The 25,101-nt window shown below is 41.6% G+C and overlaps 1 protein-coding gene across 12 annotated transcripts in view; it reads right to left on the bottom strand.

Annotated features, from left to right (window-relative positions):
- The window catches only part of CHD9 (chromodomain helicase DNA binding protein 9), a 236,146-nt gene that overhangs the window by 184,458 nt on the left and 26,587 nt on the right, over positions 1-25,101 (bottom strand). For 4 of the 12 annotated variants that reach the window (XM_027092196.1, XM_027092205.1, XM_027092203.1 and 1 more), the window contains exon 1: positions 10,170-10,267. The exons of 2 other annotated variants lie outside the window; for them this stretch is intronic. The gene's annotated coding sequence lies outside the window, so the exon portion shown is untranslated. Of the gene's footprint in view, positions 1-9,928; positions 10,139-10,169; positions 10,474-25,101 lie in introns of those variants that run through there. 6 more of the 12 variants (XM_027092197.1, XM_027092198.1, XM_027092207.1 and 3 more) reach the window with 5 other exon arrangements.

Here is a 25,101-nt window from a genome sequence, read left to right as displayed (position 1 = left end):
ATAGACTAAAACCTATTAGTATTATTTGTTTTCCCCCTACCAGGAGACCAAAATTCTAATCTCTGTAACTAACTGAAAGTGTGACAATATACTTAACCGTCTGGCCCCCCAGTTACCTTGTCAATGACAGGTTTGGACTGAATGCTTGTGAAGGTGTCTTATAACTCAACACTGTCTACTTGGTTTATTTTCTACTCACATATTCTCAAAACACCTACCCCAACCAAACTAGAGATATCAGGAAAAAAAGATTAAAATCCTCATTAAGGAATAAATGCAAGATAAAAAGTAGTGGGCTCTATATTCTAAAATAAATGCTTATGAGATTTAACTTTAAAAATACCTTTTAACTTAAAAATAAACATTTTTTCCTCTTGAAGACATCAACCATAATGTTCTATACCTAAAATTCTAAAAAAAAATAATAACTATTATGTTACGATTGTTCTATCCTTCTACTATTTGTAGGAGTATCACTGTCCTCATTTTAAAAAAATTTTCAGGCTAGTATGACCTTAACATATAACAACATGAACACCAGCAACAACTAGAACTTAACAGAGAAATAAACTAATTTGTAATAGTTATCCAGAAAAACATCCTTCAAAATTATTCCCAGTAGACAATTTAAGATAACTTAGGTTGTTTTATTAATGTACAATACACAAAATCATCACAGAAGTTGAGATAAGAAGCTTTACAAGTCATGTATTCCAATCTCTATTAACATTTGCGTATAGAACTCTATTAAATCCCATCCTTATGTCTATTCTATGTTTTCTTGGTATGTTTCAGATTAATCTAACTGCATAAGGTATCCATCCAGCTGATTAGTTATAAAATAAATTAGATCACTAGTCAATAAGAAAAATATCTGGCAAATACCAATCAGCCATGGCATAGTTGAAGAAGCTCAGGCGTGAGTTCAAATTCTGCCATCTCTAAGCTGTATAACCTTCAGCAGTTCTTTTAAATTCTTTTTCCTCACCTGACCATCTACACTGCAGAGCTGTTACAGAGTTCAGAAGAATAAAGTCTAAAATATAGTAAGTGCTCAACAAATATGTATTTCCCTCTCACTGACCTATAGAACTAAGAACATATATCAAGATTCTACGTTGGCTTGCAGAAAAATTACTAAGAGCCTGTTATATCTGATTGTACTTAGTTTCCAACTCGTTTAAAAAATATTTATACTAACCAGCAATTTCATCAATATGCCAAAACTCATCTTTGCCCTCCCGATATATATGCTTGCTCATTTTATTCCCTTACTAAAGATATCAATGCCTCTCTACCCATTTTTGCTTCGATTCCCCCACAGGTAATCCATGCCTTAACCATATTGAAATGTTGCCTGAATTCATCAAACTTTCTCACGTCTCCATTAATACATACAGGAAGTTCTCTTCACCTATAATATCACTTCCCACCACCCCTGTTACTCTATTTAGTGCTTCTGATATTAAACTCAAGTTCTACCATCTCTAGGAAGCCAGTACACACACACACACACACACACACACACACAACCCGGCCCTCTGGAAAGGTTAAGTATTCATTAATTTATTTTTTGGCCATGCCATGCGGCATGTGGGACCTTAGTTCCCCAACCAGGGGTCGAACCCGTGCCCCCTGCATTGGAAGTGCAGAGTCTTAACCACTGGACCACCAGGGAGGTCCCAAGCATTCATTTTTTGTATTCCACACTGTACACACTATATTATCATTCTTGGTCTACTTGTCTGTCTTCCCTACTAAACAAGAGGAGTGCAGAGAATGGTTCTTATTCATCTTTATCCCTAACATCTACTAGTATAATTCCTGGCACATAGTAAATACCCAAATGTTTTCAAGAATTCAATGTCATAACGTAAAACAAAACAAAACCTCTCAATCCTTAATAGTAACGCCAAAAATTGAGATTCAAAAGCATTCTTTGAAGCAACAATGTACCATTTTTAAGACTTGAAGTATGCCTCCACTGAAATGCACTTAAAAATGGTTAAAACAGTATATTTTAGGCTATATATATTTACCCTACACACACACACACACACACACACACACACACACACACACACACACACACACACACAGAATGTCTCAGTGATCCAACTGAAGCTTAATTCCTGGTTATCCCTCAAAGAATTTTGCTTTCATTGATAAGTTATTCTACAAGGGACCTATAGCATAGTGGTTAAAAGTAAGGGCTCTGAAAAGAGACTGGTAAGCTTTATCACTTGTTAGCTATGTAATCTTAGGCAAGTCCATCATTTTGAAGCTCAGTTTCTTCATCTGCAAAATGGGGATTGTAATAGTACTGATCTCATAGAACTGTAGTAAATAACCCATATAAAGTACTGCGTAAATACTGTTTTCAAACTGTGCTCCCTAGATTGTTGGGTGATCCTTAGCCAAAGAAAGAAAGGACTTTAGACCACCCCTTCCCCCATTTCTTCCCCTATAAAAGATTTCACCCTATACATTCTTTTACTTTACAAATTGATCTGTCAAGTAGGATTTTTTAAAAACAAAGCATTCCTTGGTTTAAAAGAACTGAAACCACTAATCTAATAGCACTCAACTGATGCTCATATTAACATCTCAGTCTGTAGATCGCCACTTACTAAATTCAATTATTGAAACTTACTTTGTTGGCATTCATACTTAATTTAGCTTTGCTTTGCATCTCACAGAAAGGGAAATCTTTAAAAATACAATCTCATCTCTACGCTCGGTAAAAGCTAACTGGGAATAACTAATTTGGGGCTGATATTGAAGACAGATTATAAGTTTCCTAGTTGCTACTGAGTCAGGTCAAGTTGTTTAACTGAAGTGGTCCTGAACATAAATCATACTCATAATCAAATTAAGAGAGTGTGTGTGTATACTATTAACATTAAAAACAGGAAACTGATTTAAGTGAAGAATTCTCCAAAGTTTGAAATACACTAAAAACTGAGACCCAGGTTGATTATCACTAACTTGCAAGGTTGTTGCAGAGTTTAAAAATACAAAGTTCCTAAAATATAGTAAGTGCTTAATAAATGCAGCTTTCCCTCTCATACCTGTCATCTCTTTTCTGACTTCGCAACAACCAATAGTCATTCAAACCTTCCCATGGCTGTTAGGCTTTTCTAGACCTCCTCAGACTCTTTCACTAATTATCTCCAATGCTGTCCTCTCATCACCTTCAAAACCCTTGTGTTCTTTTTCACTCACTCAACCCACCACAGTTTATTAACATCACCACTGTAATTTTACTTCCTTGCCTCAGTCCAATTCAATGTTTCTGAATATCTGTAATATTTATAATATTTACTATTTGCCTGGAACCAAACCTTTACCTTCAATGTGGTCCTTCCTTTTGTTTAATGTTTAAATTCATTTTCCTACGCTTCTAGGCTATCTCTTTGCAGTTATTTGTTTTCTCTCCTCAATTCTTCAATCCTAAGTTCCACATTCTCACCCCAAAACAATTTTGCCTCTTACACTTCTGAGGTTTTCCAGTTGAAAGTCACCAATCATCTTTACAGAAGCCATGTATCTGTCTTTGCATCTATCCCTTTTTTCTTCTATAAATACTATTTTCAGAAGAGGAAGCATGACTCTTCCCCAAAGATAAATCTTTCACCTTTTAATACCTACCATTCCATCTAGCCTTTCAAAGAGACTTACACCCATACATTCCACCTCTCTCGAGGATCTTTAATCACCCCCTGCAATTACCTGCTTTCCTTCTAACTTTAGGCATCAGATCTCTCCTACCTCAAAAATGTAAATGTACAAATGAAGTCATCTTGTTTCTATCCTATTCAAAGACAAATATTGAAAATAAATTATCCACTGCCTCCATTTTCCAAATACCCATTTTCTTGTTAACCTCCTGTACTTTAGTTTCTGCCCCCATAAAATTACTGCAACTCTTTCAAAGATAACTAAGAAAATATAGAGAGAAATATATTGAATTCAAGTCAGCTAATTCCATGGGAAAAAAAATTTTAATTTACTCAAACTGTAGTAAAGCACAAAATTTTAAGATAAAACAAATTTTATGCAAAATATATGAAACTTAATCATTGTCCTCACCATTTTTTCCCTCTTATAAAAGAACTAACAAGATATATTAGCAGGTTTCTTTCAGAAGAATAACCACTGATTTCCAATATTCGTTTGTTTTTTTTTGGCCACATGGCTTGTGGGATCTTAGTTCCCCAACCAGGGACTGAACCCAGGCCTTTGGCAGTGAAAACATGGAATCCTAACCACTGGACTGCCAGGAATTCCTCTAGGATAAAATTTAATATGCTTTACAGGGTTGCTGCTTACTCAGGTAAACTAAACTGAAATAACCAATGGCCAAAAAAGATAATCTTTCTTTCCCCCCAAATTTCAAACCATGTCTGTTTGTAGCAATAACAGTGTCTAAAATTACTGGTTAAAAAAGTTCTAAAGCATAACCAAAAAAAACACACAAAAAACCCTTAGATATTCATTTAGCTAACTACATTTAATTATGCCAAATTACAACAGAAACATCAATATCTACAGCTATTTGATAAATAATAGCTACTAATGACAGAAGCTATAATTTTTACTCATAAGCACCCGAAGCCTCATTTAAAATGATACATTTAATATCGGACTGCCTACAAGCTAATAACTTTCAGATTGTTAATTTCCTGAGAATATCAAAAAAACAAGACTTTTCTATTCCGCACCATCACCCAAGTAATACATAAACCCATCTAATACTACGTTCTAGTTCTTTTTTTCTCAAACCTTCATATTTAATATAATCTATATTAAGATATTCACAAATAAACTTTCAAAAATTGAAGTACATTGTTAAAAAGTAAGATGATTTCAGTTACCAACTTTTCTAACATAAATAGGAAGCCCAGTCTTTTGTCTCAAAACGCATTCTATGGGGACTTTCCTGGTGGCACAGTGGTTAAGAATCCGCCTGCCAATGCAGGGGACACAGGCTCGAGCCCTGGTCGGGAAAGATCCCACGTGCCGCGGAGCAACCAAACCCGCGTGCCACAACTACCGAGCCTGCACTCTAGAGCCCGTGAGCCACACTACTGAGCCTGTGCTCTAGAATGCGCGAGCCACAACTACTGAAGCCCGCGTGCCTAGAGCCTGTGCTGCGCCACAAGAGAAGCCACCGCAATGAGAAGCCCGGGCACCACAACAAGGAGTAGCCCCCGCTCCCTGCAACTAGAGCAAGCCTGCGCACAGCAACTAAGACCCAAGGCAGCCAAAAATAAATAAATAAAATTTTTTTAAATAGAAAAAAATGCTAAAAACACATACTATGAATATGTCTTAGTGTGCTGTCACACACATAGCTAAAGCTATCCTCACTGAGAGTCAGCACTCAGATAAAACCAGTCCTCACCTTCTGAAGCACTTGTCTATGGATACTGTTCAAACCTTGATTTCTCACCAATCCTTTTTCTCCCCCTATCTTCTTCTCAGTACATCTCACCATCATCTACCTAATTCCTCAAGCCAGGAACGTGGAGATCATTTTTTTTTAATTAATTTACTTATATTTTATTTTGGCTGCGTTGGGTCTTCGTTGCTGCACGCAGGCTTTCTCTAGTTGCAGCAAGCAGGGGCTACTCTTTGTCCTGGTGCACAGGCTTCTAATTGCGGTGGCTTCTCTTGTTGCGAAGCACGGGCTCTAGGCACGTGGGCTCAGTAGTTGTGGCTCGCGCACTCTAGAGCGCAGGCTCGGAAGTTGTGGCGCACAGGTTTAGTTGCTCCGCAGCATGTGAGATCTTCCCGGACCAGGGCTCGAACCCGTGTTCCCTGCATTGGCAGGCGGACGGATTCTTAACCACTGCGCCGAAGTCCATGGAGGTCATTTTTGACAGCTTTCATTTACATCCCATTCATCATGCAGTTGTCAACTGCGCCACCATTCCCATCTCCTGTCTCTATCAAATCAAATTTTATATATACATATACACATATATCCTTTTCCATTCCTTCATCTCTACAGCTGCTACCCTAGTTCCAGTTATCATCATGTCTTACCTCAACAACTGTACTAGCACAATGTCTTTGCTTTTACCCTTGCCTTTCTCCAATCCATTTTCAGCCAAAGTGATGTTTTAAAAATTTTAAGTATATTACTCCTCTGCTTCAAAATCTTCAATGACTGCAATGTCCTTAGTAAAACCCAGAAGTCTTTAACATGTCCTTCAAGGCCCTGCATGGCCCCGCATGATCTGCTCTCTGCCTCTCTCATTTCATCTTGCACGGTTTCCCTCCATTATTATCCTCTTGCCACCCTGAACTTCTTTTATTCCTTCCAACATATTAATCTCTCTCCTGCCTTCATACGTATTTTTTCCATTCTAGGAAACTCTTTTCCTGCCTGGTTTCTTATTCTTTATGTCTTGACTTAAATATCACCACCTGAGAGGCCTTCTCTGACCGTACAAACTAAAACCCTCCCCATTTTTCTCTCATAGCACTCTTTTCCCTTACTGAATTCACCCCAAATTGTAATTTTACATTTATTTGCTTGTTCATTATGTCTTTCCACTATTATGCTGTAGATTCTACAAAGGCAAGGATTACACTACATATAATAAATTAATAAGTAAAAGGATCACTTAATAAATCTACTTAGTGGATGAATGAATGGATGTGCATGACCTAGAATCCAGGAAACAAATTACAGCTCTAAGTGGCTTCCCCTCCTCTGGGTCTCCCATCGTCACGTGATCAACTTTCCAACGGTTACCAAAAGAGAGGAGCAAAAGGTGTTCCTGCAAACTCAAAGGCAATACAATAGGAGGAATGCCAGGAAATTGTACTCGATGTCTAATAGGTGAGACAAATAATGGTATGATTTCATGGGAAGGAGAAATACTTAAGGGCTACAATGATGAGAGATGATTTTATTCACAAGGTGGAATTTGACCTGAGTATTCAGACTGGTAAAATTTGGAGAGGTAGAATGTATGGGGAGTGAAGCCCAAATAAGGAATTAAGAGACACAAAGTGTTAGAAGACAATAATAGAACTGGAATGTGGCAACTTATATTTACAAAGTAGATAAGTGTAAAAAAACTAAATCTCTCATCATGTAAGAAATCTGTATTTTGTTAAAACATGTTAATCACGTTAAGACCACAACATCTACAAAACATTTGAAAGGTTACAATAAAATCATTCTACCTCAGTCTCCATAAATCCCTGCTAATTCTAATCTTTGGCTTTTAAAGTTTTTCAAACATTTATGACAACACACTCTCATAATTAGTTTTCATAACTCATTTTCACTCTGACCAACTACCTCAAGTTTCCATATTCTTATCACTGTGTTCTTTATTCACTATACTGACACCTGATGAAATTTCCCCAGTAGATCTACTATTTCAATCATATTTATTTTTCCTTTATAGCCTTTGATCTCTCTAGAACTTCATTTTTTTCTTCTCTGTCGAAGTAGTTGACTTTTTCTTGTTCTACATTTATTTCAATGATCTAACTCTTCAGAAAATCTAAAATATTCATATGTACCAACATTTTAATTTTACTATTGGTAGAAGCTTCAAAAGATTTTACTTCTAAATCTGTAATGTTACTTCAGTTCCTGCCTCCTAAATTTACACAAGCCCCTCCTTCAGTTCTATCTTGTTTCCATAGGTAAATTATCAAGGTCTAGTTCAATGCCTTATGGAAGGCATTCAGTTATATTAGATAAGGGGTTTGCAGTTAAAAGTTTCTAGAGATACTTCCAAATTGAAAATGTTATGATTTCATTAATCTTATCTTCTCATGGGCTTTTTCCATTGACAACACTGCTTATCTTTATTCATGCTTGCCTACTTGAGGTTATTCTAAAAATGTTTTCCGGTTAAGGCCAACTTACCTGAAATACCAATATACCACTATTTCTTTCAAAACCTCTGCTTTTTCTAACACTTAAATCCAAGCATAATTTTTGCATTTCAGAGGAGGATCTCAGGATACTTAGAATCACAGAATTGTCAAACTGGAGCACACTAAGGTTCACAGAATTTAAGAAACTTGACTACATCTATATAGCTAGTGAAGTGACAAACTCCTGATTCTCTCTAATCAGCACTCCTTCCAAGTCAAGAAGGCTTTACTGGTTACTCCAGCACAATGTTTTCTTCCTAATGCTATTTCCTATGTCCTTAGGACATCATCTTCTCCTAGTTAATCAATCACAACGTTTTTGTTTTTTAACTCTCAATTACCCTCACTCTCCTAAAACCGTTCAAGGATGACAGAGATACCAGAAGCAAAACTGGGAGGCAACTACTTTCCTTTTTCTCAGATCATTTTATGTCTATATTATATGACCTGCATTTTATAGGAAATTCCCCAAGGAGTGAGACCTGCCAATACGTTGTAGTACACTACAACGATTTAATGTGAAGTGCTAAGGCAATGGAAGCATAAACAGAAAAGTCTTGGAAGATACATGGTTTTACTTGCTTGGAGCAATAGATATTTTTCATTTAGTAAATATTTATCAAATATCAATCATATGGAAGGCTCTGTGCTACCTATTAGCAAAAAGTCACATTTAAATTCAAGTACTGTAAATCAAACAGAAAAGAAACACTATGTTCATCCTTTTGCAAAAACAAAAACACCAAAAACAAACACAGCACAACCCTCCCTCTGTAAAGTGGAATCCCTCCTTAAGTTCACCTTCTGTATATTCAAGTGTTTGTAGACCTAATGGTTCTAAGTACCTGTACAATTATACAGAGTTTAGATAGAGTAACATTACAAAACAAGCCCTCTTTCCTTTTCAAGATCATAGCTACTTAAGTAAAAGTGGTGAGACTGAAATCAGAGAAAACGAAACGCTGAAAAGTGGAATGCAAAACTGAGAAATTAAACTGCGATAATGACTGCATTAAGGAAAATAAACTTTATTTAACGGGGGGCGGGGACTCTGAGGTACTTATGAGTATTTCACATAAACTGATAAAAGTCACAAAAGCGTCAAATCCCAGTCTTCCAAGAAAGTGACACTGTAAATATCACCATTAAAAAAACAAGTTCTTGTCTACTTTGTTCTGAAAAGTTTTATTTTCCTTAAAAACAAAACAAAACCAGAAAAAAGCAAAACAAAACCAAAAAAGGAACAAACAGAAACCACTCTGAGCTGGCGACTGCGACAGGCCAGTCAGACACACAGGCTTTCTGGGTCGTGCCTGGCTTTGGGATGCATGTCCGCGAAGAGAGCCCTGGAACCACCCATCACGTCCCACACCCAGATCCCAAGAAAGCAGCAATCGCGGCGAAGGCCCGACACACACAGGGGCTGGTGGGGTCCGGGGTCCGGGCCCTGCTGCAGACATGGAGAGGCCCTCGGGACGGAGAATAGCAGAGAGGCAGCGCGGTCGTAACCCGGACGCCTAGGCCAGGAAAAGCGCCGAGGGCGTCCAGGGCTCGAGGGCACCCAGCACTCGCGCGGGACGCCTTGTCATGAGTCACGGAGGCGAGAAAGCAGGCGGGCGGGGGAAGAGGCTGCAGGATGGAGGGAAGCCCGACCCTCGGGAGGGAAGCGAGCGGACGGGGAGGCCCCGACCTCACACGGGGCAGGGAAGGGAGGCTCTGCCTACCCACGCCCGGCCCGCCCTGCCCTCACCTCCATCCGACGCAACAGGCGCTGCGGCCGGGTCCGGACCCCGGGGTCTGCGTGCTGGGGGGCGGGGGCAGCAGCCCGCAGCCATGACAGGAGCGGGGCTGGCCGCGGGCGGGCTGGGCCGCACGTGCGGGCAGCGGCCCCTCCCCGGCCTCCCCGCGCTCTCGCCCGCCCGCCCCCGGGGGCCAGCCCCTCACCTCGGCGGCGGCAACGCGGCCCGGCCTGCCCCGACCCCCCCACCTCGGCGGAGCGGCGGCGGCACGTACTCACCGCCGCTCACGGGTTCTCGGGCTTCGCCATGACTGAGGCGCCCCCTGCGCCCCCCGCTTCGACCGAGACTGACACGCGCGGCTGGTCGGGCGGGGGCGGCCTCAGGCGACCACCCGGCTGACAGAACCCGCCCCCGCCTCTCCCCACCAGTTGAGCAGCGGCCACTGCCCTGCGGCGCCCCCAGGCTTCCTCCCCACGCCTGGGGCGGCGGGTGGCAGCGACAGGCAGCTGCGGCACTTACCGGCGGCGCGGCCAGGCCCCCCTGTCAGCGCGGGGCCGGGAGGGAGAGGAGGGAGGAGTGAAGGGGCACCGCCTCCCCCGCGCCGCCACGCACCCGCCTGATTGGCCCAGTTCACTCCCCCAGCGCGACCCCACCAGCCCCTGCGAGCGGCACTCCGGCAGCACCGGCGCGTCATTTGCATACTTGTGCCCGCGCCGCTGATTGGCCCGGGCTCGGAGGGGCGGTGGAGACGGCGGCAGCTCCCGCCGCTGCTCCCGCCGCGTCGGGCGACCGAGGAGGGAGGATCCTCTCTGCCGCTCCCCTTCCCTCACGGCCCGGCCTGACCTGGGGCGGAGGGCGGCGGGAGGCGGGGTCGCCGCCCGGCTCCAACATGGCCCCGCGCGCCGCCGACCCAATCGCCGGTGCGGTTACTCCGAGAGCCCTGGGCGGCCTCGGGGCGGGGAAGTGTTGGGGCCGGGCGCCCTCTGGCCGGAGCGCGGGGCAGTGCAGTGGCCCGGGCTCCCGTCGCCGCCCCGCCGCGGCCGCCACGTCAGGCCGCGCCCTCGCGGCGGCCTCTCCCCTCCCCGCGGCCCGGCCGCCACGTCAGGCCCGGCAGGCATGCCCTAGCCGCGAGCTGACCGGTGGCGGGGTCGGCGCCGAGGTCACTCACACGCTGGGCCCGGGGCCGCCGAGGAACCGCGAGAGTTTCTAGAGCCTCCCTCTTGACACGGCCGTAGTCTTGGACCCTGGTTCTCACTTCGCTCTGAGACTGCGGTGGCACACGCCTGTGCTTTAAAATCGGGAGCAAGGAGAGTGTCGCCGCGATGATGCAGCGATTCAGTCCAGGTGCTAAGCACCTGCCGCGGAAAAGGCACCAGGCTGAGGAGAGATCCAGCACCAAGCCCTAATCTAGAGAGAGTACGCACCTCGAGTGGTAGAGAGCTGGGGCTGACACACCTAGTCATCTCCATGGTCAGGCCCACGTTCTAAATTAAACAGCTATGAAGGGAAAGAAAGACCCCCCCGCCCCCGCCAAAAAAGAAGGGCGGGGAAGAAGGTGACGTTGGGCCAGAAGCAGGGGGCGTATAGAAAACCGCGGCCTAAGAAGGCGTGGGGAAACCTGGGTTCCCTCTCGCTCTGTCACTAATTAACTGAGTGACCTACATTAAATCATAACGTGTCCCAAGGCCTCGGTTTTCCCTTCTGTGAAATGAAGAGGCTGGACACATTTTTCTAAAAGCCTTCCGATTCTAAAATTCTACCGGTCTCTCTTTCAGGCCCTGAGCTGGCTTTAATACCTGACTAAAACTTCAGCATCCATATTAGAACGAGAGAAGACAAAATAATGGAACATTAGAACTTCAGCCAGCCTCCCTGATGTTTGTTCGGAACTGTTTACCGTTTCAAATCCTAGGAGGGTGATATCTAACATTCACTTTACAGTTGACAGAAATCTCTTGACTTTCTGTCTTCACAAAGAAGCACAGAGCAATGTCACTGTGCTTGTTTATGCCTCACCAGAATGGAATGGCCGCGGTATACAGAGTGCTAGTTGCCAAGTAATTTCATTCTTCATATTCCGCGTGAAGGCTCTCCAGAGTAGAACAACACAACTCTATTTAGCTGAGATACTGCAAGGGTTAGGAGAAAACCCTGCTGAGAGAGAAGTTACAATTACAGTTTCGATTCCCCTCAAGGATACTTAACAACAACTACACACTAGGATAAGAATGCACGGAAACCGTTCATCTCTGAGCTCGCTACACTACTTATTTGAATACCACTTTAGTTTGCAAATCCAACCTGTTGAGTCAAATCTAAGGCCAGTAACATCTCATTTATCAACTTTACCTACTTGACAGAACTTTTCTCCCCAAGAAAACTCACGTTTTCTTGAATACAGCCCTTTGAAAAAATAAAGTTTGGTGATTAAGGAGCATCATTATCAACACTATTGCAGTTTATTATGACCAATGAATGCCCTCAAAATTATGTAGATTTGTCCCTATAATAATGACCTCTAGAATGCTGTTTTTATGATTAAATTTACATCTGTTTTTTTTTGTTTGTTTTCGCGTTTTTTTGTCTCCTTTATCACTCCTGGGCTGACACTTCTCCATTGTCCTACCTAACAACCTTCTTTCGTTGTTTTTTTTTTTTTTTTAATGCTTCTATTGTACTATGAACCTAGACACATAAACTTCTATTAGTTTAGACTTTCAAGATTTGAGTAAAGATTTTCTGTGGGGTTCTCCTGTGAGTTAAGCACATGAGGTTTTTTGGGTTTTTGTTTTTAATTAATTAATTTTGGCTGCGTTGGGTCTTTGTTGCTGCACACGGGCTTTCTCTAGTTGCTGCGAGCAGGGGCTACTCTTCATTGTGGTGTGCGGGCTTCTCATTGCAGTGGCTTCTCTTGTCGCAGAGCACGGGCTCTAGGCGCGTGGGCTCAGTAGTTGTGGCACACAGGCTAAGTAGTTGTGGCACACGGGCTTAGTTGCTCCGCAGCATGTGGGATCTTCCCATACCAGGGCTCGAACCCGTGTCCCTTGCATTGGCAGGCGGATTCTTAACCACTGCACTTCCAGGGAAGGCCGTTTTTTTCGTTTTTAAAAATATTTATTTATTTACTTATTTGACTGCACCAGTCTTAGTTGTGCCATGCGGGATCTTCTTTGCTGCATTAAGGATCTTCGTTGCAACATGTGGGATCTTTATTTGGGGCATGCGGGATACAGTTCCCTGACCAGGGATCAAACCTGGGCCCCCTTTATTGGAAGCGCAGAGTATTAACCACTGGACTACCAGGGAAGTCCCCAAGCACATGAGGGTTTTTGACATTTTGCTCAATGACGAGTTTTTGCTTACTTCTGAAATCTTAGTAGTAGTATTTTTTTTTTTTTTTTTTTTTGTGCGGTACGCGGGCCTCTCACTGTTGTGGCCTCTCCCGTTGCGGAGCACAGGCTCCGGACGCGCAGGCTCAGTGGCCATGGCTCACGGGCCCAGCCACTCCGCGGTATGTGGGATCTTCCCGGACTGGGGCACAAACCCGTGTCCCCTGCATCAGCAGGCGGACTCTCAACCACTGCACCACCAAGGAAGCCCCTTAGTAGTATTCTTGGTAACTGAGTTTTCTGGATATGTGCACTCTGGAAAAACCATTGCAAAGGATGGCTCTAAATCCCAGAATTTAGAGGCTACATCAGTAAACACTACTCTTTGCAATTTAAATTAATAAGAATCAATATCATCAACATCAAAATCTAGCAACACTGGCCTACTAGTTCCATCAGGCAATGGAATGTCCAGAACCAGGTGGTAGCAATGCTCTCTCCAGGATCCTCTATTCCACTCTAGAGTAAAATTGGGTCCATTCCTACCCAAAGTCTTTCAAACCAAAAAGACCCCCATATCTGTAGACACGATGTTTCAGGTCACTAGGAAGCCTGTGCTATGTCAGAGAGCCTTTCTTCACAACCCGAATGAAGCATTCTACAAGTGTCTCCAATAGGTACATTTACTGAAATCTAACTAGTCCCAAGTACTGTGTAAGGGTTTATAAGGGTTTAGCCAAGGAAGCCAGCAACTTCCAACTTTGTTATAGTATTGCATATTTGTTATTTTAATTTACCTTCACAGCGACTCTATGAGAAAGGGATTATTTTCCCCATTTTACAGATGGAGAGGGTTCAAAATCTTGCCCTGGTTACACAATCATTGAGTGGCAGAGATAGGATTCAAACTTAGAACTGATTGGCCCTAAAGCCTGTAACTCTTAACCATTACACTATATTCCTCCCTCAGCCTTAGTTTCCAATTCCATGTTTATCAAGCAAACTTTTATCAACTAATTTGGCACCTTGTAAGGGGGAGTTCCCTGTATAGGCATTTTGGTTGAGGTTACCAAAAAAGGACTATCTCAAAATGCATATGGTATATCAAACTTGGCACTTTCTTGCAAGTTTGAGGGGTATGAACCAATGCTCTGGTACTGTTCACTTTGGGGAAAAACTGATACAATCAAGATCCTAAAACTGCAAAACTAAGGATTAGACCCTACTTCAGTGAGACCTACAGAAGTGATGCCCACAGAATAGTCAAAACAACCTTGAAAAAGAAGAAAGTTGGAAGACTCACACTTCCTGATTTCAAAACTTACTACAACACTACAGTAATTGACAGTGTGGTACTAGCACAAGAATAGACACATAGATCAATGGAATAGAACTGAGAGTCCAGAAATAAACCTTTACATTTATAGTCAATTGATTTTCAACAAGGGTGCCAAGACATTTAAATCGAGAAAGAAAACTATATTCAAACGCTAGAGAATGAAGTTGGATCCCCTACCTCACACCAAATACAAAAAATAAATGAAAAGGGATGATAGAACTAAATGTAAGAGGTAAAACTATAAGAGTCTAAGAAGAAAACATAGGAGTAAATCTTCAGGAACTTGGGTTAGGCAATAGTTTCTTATATATGATACCAAAAGCATAAGCAACAAAAGAAAATATAAATTGGACTTCATTAAAATTAAAAACTTTTGCACAAGCAACTAAAGAAAAAAATAAATTGAATATCAAAATAGAAAACCTTTGTGCTTCAAAGAACACCATTAAGAAAGTTCAAAGAAAAACACCTACAGAATGACAGAAAATATTTTCAAATCATACATCTGATAAGGGTATAGTATCCAGATGTATAAAGAGCTCTTACAACTCAACATTTTTTTAAATATCCAATTTTAAAATGGGCAAAGTATTTTTGAATAGACATTTCTCCAGTGAAGATATACAATGGTCAATATGCACACAATAAAATACACTCTAATAATCATTAGTTATTAAAGAAATGCAAATCAAAACCACAATGAAATACCACTTCACATCCATTAGGACGGCTATAATAAAAAAGACAGGCAATAACAAGTGTTGATGAGGACATGGAGAAGTTAGAACCCTCATACTTTGCTGGTGGGAATGTAAAACGGCGCAGCCACTTTGGTAAACAGTTCTTCAAAAAGTTAAACATAGTTATTACATGACCCAGAAACCCCAAAGAAATGAAAACATATGTCCACACAATAACTTACACATAAATGTTCATAGCAGCATTATTCATAATAGCCCCAAAGTGGAAACAACCCAAATATCCATCAACTGACAAATGGATGAACAAAAGTGTTATATCCATACAAAGGAAAATTATTCAGCCATAAAAAAGACTGAGGGGACTTCCCTGATGGTCCAGTGGGTAAGACTTCGTGCTCCCAATGCAGGAGGCCTGGGTTCGATCCTTGGTGGGGGAACTAGATCCTGCAGGCATGCTGCAACTTAAGGGTCCGCATGCCACAACTAAAGATCCTGCATGCTACAACGACGATCCCACGTGCCGCAACTGAGACCCAGCATAGCCTAAATAAATAAATAATTTTTTAAAAAAGGATTGAGTACTGCTACATGCTACAACATGGAATAACCCTGAAAACATTATGTAGAATGATAAAAGCCAGATACAAAAGGCCATATATATGATTCCATTTATATGAAATGTCCAGAATAAGCAAATCTAGAGAGACAGAAAGTGGATTAGTGGGTGCCTAGGACTGGATTGGAGGGAAGGGGACGAAGAATGGAGAGTGATTGATAATAGGTACTTATGGGGGAGTAATGAAAATGTTCTAAAATTAGATTGTGGTGATGTTTGTACAACTCTGTGGATATACTAAATACCACTGAAGTGTGAATTTTATGCTAAGTAAATACTATTTCAATGAAGCTGTTTTTTAAAAAGTAATGCATAGCCAGCAACTTCTTTTTATAGTATTACATTCATTAAATCCATATATTAGGTATATATGTGTATATATATACACACACACACATATAGGAACACATGTTGAGACAAAAGGAACACATATATTTTAATTATATTTATATTAATTCAGCAGCAAATAATTTTTTTAACCTGAAGACTGTTGGAGTGGCACTGTTATTTCTCACATTGGGCTCACCAGTTTTGTGACTTTGGTATAATTTACCTTACCCTCACCATGTATGTGTACCAGACTGGGAGCTGTGTTGGCTACAGAAGAAGGGATTATTATTTTCATATAAATAATATTAAATTATTAATAATAAAAACTGGGGACTTCCCTGGTGGCACAGTTAAGAATCTGCCTGCCAATGCAGGGGACACGGGTTCAACCCCTGGTCTGGGATGATCCTACATGCCGCGGAGCAACTAAGCCCATGTGCCACAACTACTGAGACTGCACTCTAGAGCCCGAGAGCCACAACTACTGAGCCCACGTTCCACAACTACTGAAGCCCGTGTGCCTAGAGCCCGTGCTCCCCAACAAAGAGAAGCCATCGCAATGAGAAGCCTGTGCACCACAACGAACAGTAGCCCCTGCTTGCCGCAACTAGAGAAAGCCTGCACACAGCAACGAAGACCCAACCCAGCCAAATATAAATAAATATATTAAAATAATTAATAATAAATACTGAACAAATGTGTTTGGACAAAATATCTTCTCATTCATCTTTATTGACATTCATTCACAGGTTGAGGCACTAAAGAAAATGTTGTTTCACAGACCAAAGGTAAGTACTTTAGGAATGCTTTTTTAATCTCTTACACATTTTATGTACATTCATAACTTAAATGTTTTATGCCCCATTATATTATGGAATATAACATGATTTGCATCTTTCTGCAATAACGAATAGTAGCTTGAAGAGCTTAGATACTTCTCCACTCTAGGAAAAGAATCTGAAAGTTGGTTCAGTAGTGAATAAAAACTAACTTCACTTTAGCCCCTGGGTGTTGTGAAATTTCCTTAACTCAGTGGAAAACATAGGTTCTTTTTAGAAGAAAGGGTAAAGGATATCATTAGAAAGCTCTTCAGCCTCCCTTTTCAGACTCTTGTTCAAGCAAATAGAAAAAAGGGCAGGCTTTCAGTTGTAGCTTAGAGCACCTCAAAGATCAATTAAAAGCATGTTCAGCACTGTTTTCAAATCTAGTGGCTGCTGATAACAACATCCAAAGGATGTGTTCAGCCAGGCAGCTATTCTTCAGACTCTTATCTTAGGCCTACTTAATCAGGGACAGATCTTAAGAGTCTCTAAGTTGTATCTATTTTATCCCCTGCTTTTAGCTAGAAATATACTTCAAAGCATGATCCTACTTGGCAGTTCAAATTTTCCACTGTTTTGCTTTTATAAACAGTTGCTTGTCCTGGGAATTCCCTGGCGGTCCAGTGGTTAGGACTCCGAGCTCTCACTGCCAAGGGCCCGGATTCGATCTCCAGTCAGGGAACTAAGATCCCACATGCTCCATGGTACGGCCAAAAACAAAACAAAACAAACAAACCAACAAACAAAAGTTGCTTGTCCTAACCTTAAAAGGTCTTCAGAAAAAAAAAAAAGAGGTTTTGCTGTTTTCCTTGATAAGACATCCCTGAGCACCTTATTCCTTCTCTTTGTTCATCTGCTTCTCTTTGGGTAATATAAGCATTCCTGGAGAAGTTATAGCTAAATCAAGTTTGGGGAGATGAAATGCATGATGTGCAGCTGCAATTTAAGAAATTAATTCATTCAACAAATATTTAAAGAATATCTCTGAAAAGGAATTCCCTGGTGGTCCAGTGGTTAGGACTCAGCGCTTTCACTGCCGGGGTCCGGGTTCAATGCCTGGTCAGGGAACTAAGTCCTGCAAACGGTGTGCATGGCCAAAAAAGAAAAAAGAAAAAAAAAAAAAGAATATCCGTGAAGTGTCAGGTACAGTGCTAGGTGCTGGGAATCCAACAATGGAAAAGATAGCATGGTCCTTTCGCCTCATGGCAAGTTTTGTCAAGTAAATAATACCCACTAATTAATTATTTTTATTAATTTATTAATACTTAACTTTCATTTACAGGTACTGTAATTGGTATACTAAAAAAACCACGTATGCTCTATACCACAGAGCCTAAGGACTAATGGAAACTGTAGACATGTATTTTTCTAATCAACTGGTTTGTTTTATAGGCATTATGGGCATCTTATTTCAAGGAGAAATCCATCCTGGTGCAATTTAAACCCATCTTGTCTTGTTTAAGCTTCAAAAAAGAGAAAATTGCACCAGGTTTCCTCTGAATATTTCCTGATTTGTTCTTCCTCGTTAGTTATAGCCATGACTATAATTTGGTCACCATCTTTCCATAATCCCATCGGCCAGGTTTCACGCTCCTTATTCTGTCTTGGAAAGAGCTTATAAAACTCGTATATTATTGTTAGGAATAAAATAAATCCTTTAACCATTACATGGTCTTGCATTTTTTTTAAATAACTGAGTGAGTTTTTTCTTACCTCATATGGATTTCTTAAGAAGGGCTATCTTTCTTATTAATATCACCTTTTAAAGCACTCTTTTTTTATCAGGGCAGCATGCGGTCTCTTACGTAAAAGCATGTGGAGATTATTGGAATTCCTGGACATTCTGATTGAGGATGCATATTCATTATAGTTGTTTTCTCTGCACTGAACCCCATGGTTTGTTTTATAGAGGAAGAGTGACAACATGCCAACCAGGAAAATTAATTCCAGGTTATATGACTGAAAAAATTTTTTTTAAATTCAAGAGCAGAGAGGCCTTAGAAAATTTTGTTGAAAGTAAGTCAGTGTAGCTTTCTGGTTACCATTAGATGGTAAGCAGTTAGCGACCCTGCACAATTTCTTTTTTTTTTCTTTTTGGCCACGCCACATGGCTTGGGGGATCTTAGTTCCCCAACCAGAGACTGAACCTGGGCCCTTAGCAGTGAAAGCACGGAGTGCTAACCACTGGACTGCCAGGGAATTCCCAGACCCTGTGCAGTTTAAGTAGAAGTCTTGTGTGGAAACCAGGAAAGGAGCTGAGTCAATGTTTCTTAAAACAAGAAATTCATAGAAATTGTCTCCTACAGGCACATATTTGATTTCTCCAACATTACAAATAGTTGACAAACGTTTCACCTTCCAGAAAGTTTGGCTGGGTAGAGACCTCAAAACTAGTATATCAGAGAACTGAATTTCTTCCAAAACGGGGCCAGTTCTGCCTCGCTGATTGGCTGTATTTGAGTGATGGTTAGCAACAAGATAAAAGACCGAAGCATTAGGCCAAATCCTCTGGCTATCAAATACATAACTGAATTTTCCCTTTTCTCACGGTCTATCTCAGTGTCATGGAGGACTGCCTGACTTTTTCGCATAGTCAGCAATTTTTGGCTAATCCCGTGGAGCCGTCTTCGTCCAGCACACAGTATCCTGGCTCCTAGAAGACACTTCTCCTTGTGTTCCCTTTTCAGAATGTGTACTATTTGGCAAGAATATACGGAGTGATTTGTGGAAACTGTAAGAAATGTCAGGCTGGAGCTTGCTCATTCTCTGGCACTCCTGTTTGTAGATAAACAAAAGTGACTGCAGTATTTTCTGTTCCTCAAACATACCACCCTTCCTTGTCTCGGGAACTTTTCACCCTCTATTCCCTCTGCCTTTCCGTAGGCTCTAGGTATGGCTGCTCCTCACAGAGGCCTTCATTGACCCCTAATTACTCCGGGTGGTTTCCTTGTAAACACCACAGTCCTGTGTGTGTGTGTTTGTCTCCGCCCACTAGAAACCAAGCATCTCGAGGCCAAGGCAGGCTCAGTCTTGTTCCTGGAAGTATTCTCAGCACCTAGAACACAGGTGCTCAAGAAGTGTGTATTTTCACCACTATATTTATAATAGATAACCAACTAGGACCTACTGTATAGCACAGGGAACTCTACTCAATATTCCGTAATGACCAGAATGGGAAAAGAATTTGAAAAAGAATAGATACATGTATATGTATAACCGAATCGCTTTGCTGTACACCTGAAACTAACACAACATTGTTAATCAACTGTGCTCCAATATAAAATAAAAATTTAAAAAACACTCTCACTTAAAAAAAAAAGAAAGAAAAAAAAAGAAATGTGTATTTTCCACTGAATGAAATGTTCACCCAAAATACCTGTAATGTCCCGGGAGAAAGAACTGCTGTCATTTGGGGTTATCTCACCTGGTTTTGAATAAGATATTGGAAGCCTCAATGAGAGATTCTCAAAGCTAACTGCATACTAGAATCACCTGGGAAACCTAAAAGTTACCTTTGCTTAGACCCTGCCCCAACCTAGGGGTGATGGGTCTCAGGCACCAATATGTTTTAAAACCCCTTTGTGTCATTGCTTGTGCAGCCAAGGTAGAAAGTACTGCTCTAAGTAACACGAAACTGAATAACTATACAACTACCGTGTTCTTTATCCTCTAGGTGAGCCGTTTCTGTGTCACCTCTGTCTAGGGCAACCTAAAGTGTTCTTCAGACTACCCTTGGGGCTTCTGAATACCTGCCTCGCTATCGCAAAGGGGCAGAATTAGGCACAAACCAAATGAAAAATTAACCTCCCAGGAAAGAAAGAGAAAAGGCACCCAAGTAACTGAGGTTCATCTGTTAGGACCTGCTCTCAAAACCTCAAACTCAAACGGGAAAGTTCCAGCACACTTCTCTCTTCCTTCATAAAAGAAAGTCATCAACAAACCCCTTCATATAGCTGTAGAAGTCAGAGGTAATCAACCAATCACTCAAGTGCAAAGTGAATAAAAAACAATGCTCCCAGAGGAATGTGTCCAAATTTCATCCTCTTTCTTGCAGGAAACAGAGACCAAGTAGTGGTGGGCTCAGAAACATTTGTCCATATTTTTTGTTATGGCAAACTCTAAATTTGAAGACCTTATGAATAATTGGGACCTCTACTTTTTTTTTTAAGGAAAAGCAATGGTTATTGATATTTTTCTCAAGCTGTGCAATTAATAAACTATTTTTCCTTTATTTTTCAAAATCACCATCAGAACTGTTAACAAAACCTAGATTCATGCTGAAAGTCAATTGGTTTCCCCTCCAGTTAGAAAAACCAAATGACTTTAGTAAAATGGAGCACACAGGATTACAAGTAGAAATTCAGGCCCTACCACTTGCCAACTGAATGAATTATAAGCAATTTTTCTTGCCTGTTAAATGAGAATCAGAACATCTATGCTCTCTGCCTCACATTTCTGTTTCTTACTAATAATGTTCACAAACATTATTCTCTGAAAATGTTGCGGTGTGTAAATGAAAATTACTGGTCTACTGTCTTGTAGGTGAACATTTTTTTATAAGCTCCTTTTTTAAAAAATTATTTATTTAATTTATTTTTGGCTGCATTGGGTCTTTGTTGCTGCACGCGGGCTTTCTCTAGTTGCGGCGAGAGGGGGCTACTCTTCGTTGCGATGCACGGGCTTCTCATTGCGGTGGCTTCTCTTGTTGTGGAGCACGGGCTCTAGGTGTGCGGGCTCCAGTAGTTGTGGCTCGCGGGCTCTAGAGCGCAGGCTCAGTAGTTGTGGCGCACGGGCTCAGCTGCCCCATGGCATGTGGGATCTTCCCAGACCAGGGCTCGAACCCGTGTCCCTTGCATTGGCAGGCAGATTCTTAACCACTGCGCCACCAAGGAAGCCCATGTAGGTGAACTTTTAAGCAAATAAATAAATAAGTAAATAAATCCAGTGGTTACTGTCATTAGAAATACTGACCTAAGTTATACTATGTGCCCAGCAAAGTGTTGAACAAAAAAGTTGTCCACTAGGGAAACTGAATCCATTAGACCAGAACAGTATGTAGATCACCCAACAGGGAAAGCCATTTCTTTTGCAACAGGAGAAACTCAGCTTGGCCAAGTACAGACATAACACGATAAATCCACCTATTCATCCCCAAAAGTCTGATCTAAAGTTCTTTCATCTCCTACAGAAGATGTCCTGGCTATGCAAGGGACTATTTAAATTCAGAGACCCTCTTATTAGTAAAGATCAGGGCACTAAACTTGAATGACTATGAGTTAACAAAACTTAATTCAAGAGTTTCAGTAGCTAAGAGGATCTGGAAAGTTGCAAGTTGACAGCAGTTTTGCAGTTGATCCTAGGACAGCTTAAAACAGAAGAACTCCTGCCTCCTAACTTCTCAAGGTTAGAAGCGACCTTTGAGGTTGTCTGGCTGAGAACATGCTGGGACAGGTATGGGTTAGAATCCTATGTGGTCCAGGTAAGTCTTTAACCTCACCTAGTTTAACCTCACTTAGTTTCTTTATTTATTAGTAAAACAGAGATTAAAAATATCTCTTTTGCAGAGCAAATAATCTGAAGCTTAGAGATGATATACCTAAAACCGGCACATATTAGATTATCAATAAATTATAGCTAATTTTTAAAAGTCAGTCGAGTGATTTTCAGATTTCTCCCAGTGTCAGAGCCCCTGGAAGCTGCAGATCACTGTGAAAAGTTGCTATAATTTACCAAATCATGTGAACCAGGAAAAGCTTATTTAGTAGCAAATATGACTCTATTTTATAGGTATATATAGTATCACAAAAACAACACATCTGATCACCAGAAGAAAGATTTTCTTAAATCCCCCCCAAACAATCTATTGAACTGGGTCATGTGTCAGATCTTCCTAAACTATTTGTTGGCCACTTGTTTATTTGATTTATGCCTGAGGTGGGAGCTGGCAGCAGCTGTAACCAGACAAGCAGTGGTAGACAAATGGAGAAAAAACCTATCATTTCGATTAGCTGCACACCTCATAGAGTTTGCAAACCTCAACTAATAACATATTATTGATACGGATAAACTAATTCAATGATTTTGAAACCTTTTTGAAAATGAGGAAACGCTTTCTTTAAAAAGATTTTTTTTTTTTTGCAGAAGCTCAAGATCTAAAACACAGAAAAGCAGAAGTCCCGAATGAAAAAACAGAACAAAAGCTGAGCAGCCTTTCTGTGAGCTTTGGGATGCCCTGCCCTTCTCCACCCCTTGAATGCATGTCTGAAGACTTCCTGGGCTTGGAGGGGGACATTCTAGAAATCCGTTAAGTCCAGCCCCTCATTCTGCAGATAAGGGAATTAAACCCCAAGGGACTGAGAGATCCACCCAAGGTAGCATCCTGAGTTTGTGAAAGAACCAACACTAGGATCCAGGCCTCTGAATTCTCTCTTCAGCATTTTCTCCCATGCCACCAGGACGACTCCAAGGTTCCTAGCTTTGGATTCTTCAAATAGCACACTTGGGAAATTTTGATTTATTTCCCAAGATAACTGGTTAAAGAGATGAGGCAGAACCTTGGCAAAGTAGTCAACTCCCTAAAAAATTTACCTTCTCAAACTTGCAGGTTGATCAGATGTCCCTCCTCTGCCTACCTTCGCTATTGTGTTCCATAATGTACCAAAATTCTCTGTTTATATCAGACATCATAAATGGCCTGTACAGTGTATCCAACTGTCTTGGACTGGTTGCCAACATTTAAAAATCAGAAGATTTTGCCTAAAAATTTGGATTTCCACCTTCTGTTGAAAAATGAAAAATTCTAGCAATACTGAACTTTCATTCCCAGTTGATAACACTCCCAGGAGCTGAGGAGAGGCAAGCACTCTCCACTGTGTCTCGGTCCCCACCAATCCCTACCTACTCGTGTCCATTATTCTCTGGTCCCTGTAGGCATTTGAGTTTGTGACCCATGGTCTAAAGCTTTTGTCTATAGAAGGATTTTTTGAGAATGGGACTTATAGGAACAAAGGTAAACCTAAGATACAGACATAGGGGATAATCTCATTTCAAAAGATGAGGTGAATGTCATCATACATAATGCTGCTTTCCTGCATTGATTAAGGAGGAAACTTTCAGAGTTTCCTGACTCGTTTATTTTTCTGAGAGCTGTTAAATTAACCATAGACTAATAGAGCTACAAGTCTCAGACTTGCTTTCCTGTGTGTCCCCTTTTACACGACTGTCTGCAGCACAACTCCAAACACTCTGCCGAGCCCCCGGGGAGATGTTATTAAACCACCCATCAGCCTGTTTCCTGCATCCCAGAGCACCTCCCTTAGCACTATGGTCAGGAGGAACTGGCTGAGAACCCCAGGATCAGCCCCAGGACTGGGCAACATGGGTGTGGACACAGCAGGCAAAATGAGAGCAATTCTTAAGAAGGATTCAGTCCTGCTCCCAGCGGCGGCAACCCAGGCCCTTGTGTCACATTCTTGCCCCTTGCACATCCTCAAATCTGTTATCACTGCACATACCTCCCCCTGTTCAATCACCTTACTCTCCTCCATCGCTGAAACTTACAAAAGTATCAGATAAACAAATTCACCCAAAGGTTTTAATAGTTCAGAATTGTGTATTTTTTATTTTAGCATCTTAACCTAAGTGTGTATCACTAATAATAGAATTTTAGGAATCATGATTAGTTGGTGAAAAGAACATTTGGAGATAAAAAGGGCTTACCCTCAAATTATACCACAAAGGAGGTTTATTTACTTTGTACCTGAAGGGCCACCATTATATCACCCCCCTCCTCCAGGACTTTGTTCAAATGCTACTTTCTCAGTGAGGCCTTCCTTAACCTCACAAATTAAAATTGTGACCCTCAGACTTCCCTGGTGGCACAGTGGTTAAGAATCCGCCCGCCGATGCAAGGGACACGGGTTCGAGCCCTGGTCCGGGAAGATCCCACATGCTGCGGAGCAACTAAGCCCGCGTGCCACAACTACCAAGCCTGTGCTCTAGAGCCTGTGAGCCACAACTACTGAGCCTACGTGCCACAACTACTGAAGCCCGCGTGCCTAGAGCCCGTGCTCCGGAACAAGAGAAGCCACCACAATGAGAAGCCCACGCACCGCAACGAAGAGCAGCCCCTGCTCACCGCAACTAGAGAAAGCCTGCGTGCAGCAACGAAGACACAACGCAGCCCAAAATAAAATAATTAATTAATTTTTAAATAAATGTGACCCTCCCCCCTCATCCCCACACTCCCTACTGCGTCCCCTGCTTTATTTGTCCCCATATCACTTAGCACCATGTGATATACTGTATCTTTTGCT

This window comes from Aethalodelphis obliquidens, unplaced genomic scaffold, assembly GCF_003676395.1.
Source record: "Aethalodelphis obliquidens isolate GAN/ISIS:26980383/991018 unplaced genomic scaffold, ASM367639v1 scaffold75, whole genome shotgun sequence".
NCBI lineage: Eukaryota > Metazoa > Chordata > Mammalia > Artiodactyla > Delphinidae > Aethalodelphis > Aethalodelphis obliquidens.
This window is presented reverse-complemented; position numbering and strand designations above follow the sequence as displayed.